Raw genomic sequence first — 7932 nt, forward strand, 5'->3', positions numbered from 1 at the left:
GAGGATTAAACTCACAGAGCAACAATGTTGGCTTTGCCTAGACACTAAACACAGGTTGATTTTATGAGAATACTTAGACATCACACATCACTCCTGTTGGGAACATCCTGTCACTCTTCTCTGTGCCTCCTTTCTTTTCAACGAGTTTTCATCATTTCTTACCACCGCCTTCTTTCTTTTCAACGGGCTTTTACTATTTTTCTTCCACGCCGTCTTTCTTTTCAGCGGGTTTTTCATATTTTCTGTTCCTAACAAAAACCCACATCTATCTGACTGAGCATCTTTGCCTAAACCGTTAGATAAAGCTCTTTCCGAGACTTAACACTACTCATCTGAACCTATATCCTTATCCTAGCCTACATCGAGTGCTAAGACCGACCCAAACAAAGGTGGCTTAATTTGGACTTGGTTAAGACCCGTAATAAACCGACAAGACGACAACTTGGTTGATGACTGGATTGAATCCCTTATTCTGAAGGACTGCCTACGTATTCGCGTGGAGCGAAATCAAATCCGACGTAGTTCGATCGTGGTGCATAAACTTGGAATTTTGATTGTGTGTACACACTCGGAGGTTTCACCTAAGGTATCATGTCATATTCCATTCTAGCCTGTAAGGTACCGTTAAATCCCGTGTCTAGGGTTAGTACAAAAGGTTGTGGTTCTTTGGGATGTGGAGCTTGCTAAAAGTAGGTTAGCAAGGTAAATCATCATTCTGAAGGTTCGTTTTGTGGTGCTAAGGCCAATGGCTATGGCTTATAACGTGGTTGGAAATGGTGTCTCAGGTTTGATGAAACCCCAGTACAAATGGGTTGGAAATCGATGTGGGTTCAAATTTCCATGTCTGGATCCTAAAGGCATGGGTTTACTAACACAAGCTAACTGATTCTCAGAATCCCTAACTATTCCCTCATAAATGCCCCGGGAAGTACTTAGGGGCATGGATAACTGATGATGGTACTACCTCACCATTTTGGCTTCGCCTTTGAACTTTGATCAACATTTTGGCATTTCTTTTCCTTTTCTTTTCTTCTTTTTTTTTCTTTGTTTTTATTTTTTCTTGTTTTTCTTTTTTTCCTTTGTCGTTTTTTTTCATCTCTTCCTTTTTTCTCTTTTTTTTTTTGTGAAAAAAGGTCTTCCACTCCTTCTCCTAGTCACCAATGGATACACCTTGAAAACTTGGTTTCGCCAACTAATTTGGGTCATAACTAACAATTCCTTGTTAGAACGGCTTGCTTTCTTCTCTCTTTGAGAGGGGATGATTCTATGGGGAAAAGGCTTGCCTTCCGTCATCGATAGAGGAAACAGGGAGCTAGTCCGACTTCGTCATAGAATCATCTAAAAGCTTGTTATAAGACTGCTTTTGATGGAGGTTTTCTACCGCCAGACATGGAATAGGTAAAGGAATCAAACACGGGATCCTAGTGTACCTTACATTTTGAAACAAGACATAGTTCTACCCAGGGATGCATTTGAGTGTGTTGTGCATTTTATCATGTTTTGAGTGTGATCGAGGATTAGAAACAAGACATATTTGGAAACGAAACTACAACTTTTATTGGAATGACAAATGCTTAACAGACTCGAAGAAACGATTCCTAGGATACACCCTAGGTCATCGCGGAACAAACGACTCAACTTCAAGAAAAGAAAGTCCTAGACTCGACTCAACTAAGATAAGAAAACAGATCCCGACTCATAATTTTCAAATCTGGTCTTGAGCTTTCTCTTGTTCAGCTGTCAGCTTAGATGCTCGGCTCTGGTCCTTGATCCCTATGATGGTCCGCCTCCATTCCAAGGTAGTCCTCTGAGGATCTATGCCAGTGATGAAGGTTGGTGAATCGAATTGTCTTTTATTAACTTCGTTAATAAGAGGAGTACATTCTAGAGCAAGACTCCCGACTTGAATTTCATTCTTCGGGTTTGGCAAGAATTCAGAGCAATCCAAAAATATTTTCCCGATAAACACCCCTTTCAAGTGACATGGGCGGATAAGATGGGAGTAATCGACATTGTCTTCAATAGAAACAAAGTTAGCGTGATCGCCAAATGGATTGGTGATGTTATTGGTGTTGGGAAATGTGTCCTCAATAATAGTGCGATCACATGATTTAAATATCATTATTAAATCTCATACTAAGAATACATGAGGGATGATTCTTTATACAGTCGACTGACCGTCATTAATCGGTAATGATTGGCTAACTAGAGTTTGACATTACTGTCGTGTGACGGTGGTGGTCAGTTGATCCCCTTAGGTCACACCTATAGGATGAGGCCCAAATAGATATTTAATTAATTGTATGCGATACAGATTAATTAATTCCTTAATTATGGGAGTGCAATTTTGCGTCTTATTGTAATGTGATTAAATAAGATTTAATTTAGTAATTAAGTGTTAAATTACTAAATTAGTTGAGGTATTAATATAAGTTTTGAGGTAGAGGTAATTAGTTATTTAAAGTTACAAGAAGTTGTAATTTTAACTAACTAGTAATTATGGGACTCATTATATGTTAATATAATGGTAGTATACTACTCAAAAAGTGGAGTGTATATTATATTATTAATTGTAATATTTAAGTATTAAATGATTACATTAATAATTAATTATGTAAGATAGTTAAACATATGACTTATAAGCATTTGTGGAACAAATGACAAAAGGCAAAACTGGACCAAAATGGGTCCAATATTTCGGTCAAATAAGAAGAGCAAAAGATGCTCTTTTGTCTTTGTTGGTTTTTGATTAAAGCTTGATAGTGACACTTCATACTAGCTTTAATCATGCATATATCTTACACAACTCTACCTATACTAAACAAGCAAGTAAAAACAAAAGGGAACTATTCCCCTATGACACACCAACCGGTTTTGGTGCTCTTGAAATGAGCACTTGTTGCTCATTTTTTGCTACTCTAGTTTTTACTTCTTTTGCCTAATTCTTCCTCACATGCAAAGTAACAAAACTCTCTAAAAATACTAATACATTCAATTTATTACTAGAGGTAGTTATACAAGAAACATTAGTATTATTAAGGTTACATTTTTACTATATATCTAGTTAATATTAGTAGGAATTTTTGGGATTAATCTTGGGTGCAATTTATTGGAGTGGCTTCTATACTTGGAGTCTTAGGAGGATCATCCATCATATTTAGCTCAAGAACAAGTGAAGGAAGGTGACCTTACTTGTGCCCATAATTTCGAACCTACTATCAAGGTGAGGAACATTGTTTTTCTTATAAATCTTCCATTTTGTTATGCATGCACTAGATCTAAAGAACAAATAATTAACATGTTAATTAGTTCACTATTAGAGGAGGCTAATAATAGGTATATGAACCTTACAAGTGGTATCAGAGCATAAGGATGTTGCATGCATAATCGGATATTGTTTTTCCGAGTTAAAAGGTTAACATATAAAACTAAAAATTTGTGATTTATAAGTATAAGCCACGAAATCATCATGCATGTTATATATTCTAGTCCTAAAATGTTTTTAGGTTATTGTTATGATTTATGGAAATTTATTGCTCATTTTAATGATTTTTAGTGATTTTATTACATTTTTATGATTAAAATGGGAATTAAAATGCTAAAAATAGTTAAAATATGTTTCTGACCTTGGAAATTTTATATGACCTCACATGCATATTTTACAAGTTGTGTGTAAAAAGTCGAGTTAATTTGTTTAATATTGCATGATTTATGATTTTTATGAGATAAAAATGGATTAAAAGATGTAAAATGGTTAAAAATAGTTAAATTTTGAATTAAGCCATGACCTTTTAATATGATGTCACATACAAGATTTACAGAGTGTATGTAAATTTCTAGATTAAATTATCTTACTTTGCATGATTTATGGATTTTTAGAGTAAAAATGGCATAAATAGTGACTATTTTAGCAAAAATTAGCTAAAACATATTGCATGGCTTGAGAAAATTATTTTAAGTTGAATTTAGATCCCACTAATCAGATCTAAGGTTGTAAAAATTATTGGATTAATTTTCGGATACTTTAAATATTTTATGAGATAAAACCGATAAAATGCAATTATATTTTCTCAAAAGTAATTCGAAAATTTTAACCATGATTTTTGGCATTATGAGTGTCATGGAATTATTCCAGAATGTTCAAAAATTTAAAATTCAAATTTGAAATTTTTTTTATAATTTAATTTGGATTTATTTCATATAAATAATGATTTTAAGGTCAAATATGAGCATAAAATTAAATCAAGTTGAATTATTGTCAAAAATTTAGTGATGACTAATTTTTGAGTCCTAAAAATTGTTAGGATAATTAACTTGAGCTTAGATATGATTTAAGTGTTAATTAGTGATTTTAAAAGGTTATTATCACGCATTTCCATAAAACCGGGTTATATGTACGACATAAGTTAAATAGGGCGATTTGGCACATCATTTGGCATGATAGGTACATATTATAATGCTGCATATTTCAATTGTTGAATGTCTTTTATTTGTATAATTTTTGAATTATGTAATTTTATCTTAGTATGGCCTTAGTTTAATCGATATTACCCGTAATGAAAGGGAATATTGATTCGGTCGTTGTAATTTATTGTGATCTCGTATCACTTTTAATTTTATTTTATTAGTTTTTCCATTTTACAAATGTATAATAGGAATAGCTTTGTATTTTTATTATTATTTGTAATTAGGGAGCATCTTCAAGACGGTGCCATTCGGAAAGGTGATCCGACGAAGACGGTGTCTTGGGAGGCGTGCCAATTGAAGATTCAAGGGACCAAAGGAGTTGGTTTCCGAATATGTAATAGATTATTTGATTTTCTATTTTTAGGAAGGCCATACTAGGAATTGCATTTATTGCTTTGCATTTCTTTTAATATGTTGCATGCATTGACAAATCGCCATAACAACACATACATATCATATCGAGTCATCGACCGTGTCAATTATAATTATCGTAGTTCACCGCTTTAGTTCACTTAAAATGTGATAGATAATAAATTGACAAGACCTCTCACATATAATAATTGAGAAATAGCCTTACCAAATAGTAGAAACCCATGAAGTACCAATTTCATAAGGGAGTTGAGCCAGCTTTACCGTAATACAAACCTTGTTACGTTGGTGAAGTGGGGTAGTAAAATGTTATTACATCGAAATTTGGATTGAGCTCAACGGAAGTATTGTTGATCGTAGTCTCATGTGTTCCGGGCTAAAGATGAGAATTAGAGTAATTTTTATCGACCGAGAGTTCTAAAAGTAGAATCGATTAAAGAGTTAATCCACCGAGTTATATTAATAAGGGATGACTCGGCTTATCGTACCCGTATTAATATGAATTTGGATCTCGGAATCATTTATGTAGTTGGGTGGAGGTCACTATATAAATGCAATACTTGTAGTTAAATTAACGAGTATTATTAAAACGATAGATGATAATTAATTCCTTCATTTCCTATTTTGTAGTCAAATTTGTTTTATAAACCGCAATGGCAACTCCAATCACGTCCGCATCCACTAGTTCCACCACGCTTACCAATGTGTCTTGGCTCCGATCCTTCATGGATTGTTGTAGTTAGAAAAGAATGGGTCTAATTTCGCCGATTGGGACGCGCAACTTCGCTTGGCCGCGCAAGGTGACGACAAGCTTCGTTACCTTACCGAGGCATCTCCCACCGAACCTAATGCTAGGTCCACCCCCACCGCTAGGCAAACCTATGAGGTTTACCAAAAGGAGTCGGCCACGATCAAAAATGTGTTGATCTTTGCTATGGAGGCCGAACTCTAACGAAGTGCTATAAAGATTAGCACCACTCATGAGATCTACATGAAGCTTGTGAACATGTTTTCACGAGCTCCTAGGGTCATTCAATATGAGGCGGCTTCCGCATTCTTTGATCTTAACATCAAAGAGGGCCAAAAGGTGAGCCCTCATGTGCTCAAGTTGATGGAGCATGTTGAGACCTTAAAAATGCATAAGGTGGAAATTCCCAATGAACTCGTAATTGATCGAATTCTTCATTCCCTCAACAAAATCAAAGCATATGTTCAATTCTGGGTGAATTTTAATATGCAAGATAAGAAAGTTTCCCTTGATGAGTTGCACAAAATGCTTGTGCAAGCCGAAAGGGACATGGGGCTAAGTGTTAGCACCACCAAAGATGTGCTCAATGTCAATCATAAGAGCAAGGGAACCTTCAAGAAAGGCGGGAAAAAGGGAAAGAAGCGAACTCCCAACAGGAACATAGCTAAGACTTATGAAGCAAGCTCCTCCAAGCCCAAGTACAGTGCCCCCACAGGGGACAAGTGCCACTATTGTTGTGGTGTTGGGCATTGGAAGAGAAACTGTTCCAAATACCTTGGCGACATCAAAGCTGGAAAGGTTATTCCAGTAGGTATATGATTATCCCTATCTTTTATGTTTCAATCTCAATTAGTATGTGATACAAGTTGTGATGATTACCCTTTTTATAGTAAATAGGGCCTCCTACCAAGGACAATGGCAAGGAGAAACAAGCCTAGAGGATCATATGGGAAGCTAGAGTAGCTGACCGTGGTGATGGATCAATGGAAGCTTAGCTTTTATTTGCTTTGTCTTTAATTTTATGATGTATTTCATGTTTTTAGAACTATTTTGATTTCCTTGTGTGACTTGGAAATTGGTTTGTATCCTTTAAACACGGGTTGTATTTGGATATTGGTGATTTGGTTTTCAATCCAAATCACTTGTTTTATTATGTTATTTGTTCTAAAATCATCATCATAAATTACTTGCGTAGAGAAACATTAGATAAACAACTCAAATTGATCAAATAGACGATTATGATGATGGGATCATTATATGTCCATAAGCTATGAATTTGATTCTCCTTATGTCATCATTACTAAAAGTAACAACTTACTTATGTAAAATCTATTAAAGTTGTAACGAGTTTTTGAACTCATCAAGTAGGGAATTTACGATACCATATGGACACATTATTCTAAACGGATGGTTAACCAGGATATACCTAGAATAGAGAGTCTATTAAACAGATTACATGGATAAGACTCGCATATTATCAAGCTGCCATGTTAGGATGGCCTTTTGAAAGCTAATACATAGTCTTGGAAAACTCCTAATACTCCGTTAAATATATGTTTGTGACTCACAAAGCTATCTCTGAAGAAGATAGATGTATTTCTGAGAGATAGAGTGGGAGTAGATTGAATCGTCACAAACATCTCTTATAGTTGAAATGATACTTTGTGAAAGTAATAGAATTATAGAGTGGGAGTTGGTATTGAACTATAGTCTATGAAGATAGATTGAGAGCATAGTTCAGTGGGAGTTTATCCCACATGTCTTATTGTTTAAAAATATTACTTTGTGAAAGTGATAGTATTATGACTTTGCTACATACGAGCCATCGCATTACAATCCGAAAATTGTTACTCAAGAGTAAATTGACTTTAAGGCGAGGGTCTCCTCAAAAGTAAATAGAGCTTCAGAGTACATAAATGCATAAGATTTACATGAAGATGTTGATCAAGATAAATTATGTTAGGAATTGCCGCATTTCATTTTAATAAAGAATGGCAAATTGAATTCGCTTTTCTAAAATGTGAATTTAGAGAAGGAAGTGTTAGAAACACGAAACCTTAGATGAAGATCTAAGAATCCTAATAAATTATGCGTAGCTATCTTAAGTGATCACAAGATGGTCTTAAGCTAGCATTAAAGGATTATGTTTTTTCATTCATGTGATAATAGTGGATGGTTTCATTCACATGATTGAAGAATCATGATTATACATGAAGTTAAGTGGGAGCTAGAATTATTTCTCCATGTCTTATATGTTGATAACATATTACTTATTGAGAATTATGTACCAATGTTCTCTTCTGGCAAGAGTAATTGGGAGACTTGGAATGGGATGCAAAGTATTCTAG

This window comes from Silene latifolia, chromosome 11 (genome assembly GCF_048544455.1).
Source record: "Silene latifolia isolate original U9 population chromosome 11, ASM4854445v1, whole genome shotgun sequence".
Lineage (NCBI taxonomy): Eukaryota > Viridiplantae > Streptophyta > Magnoliopsida > Caryophyllales > Caryophyllaceae > Silene > Silene latifolia.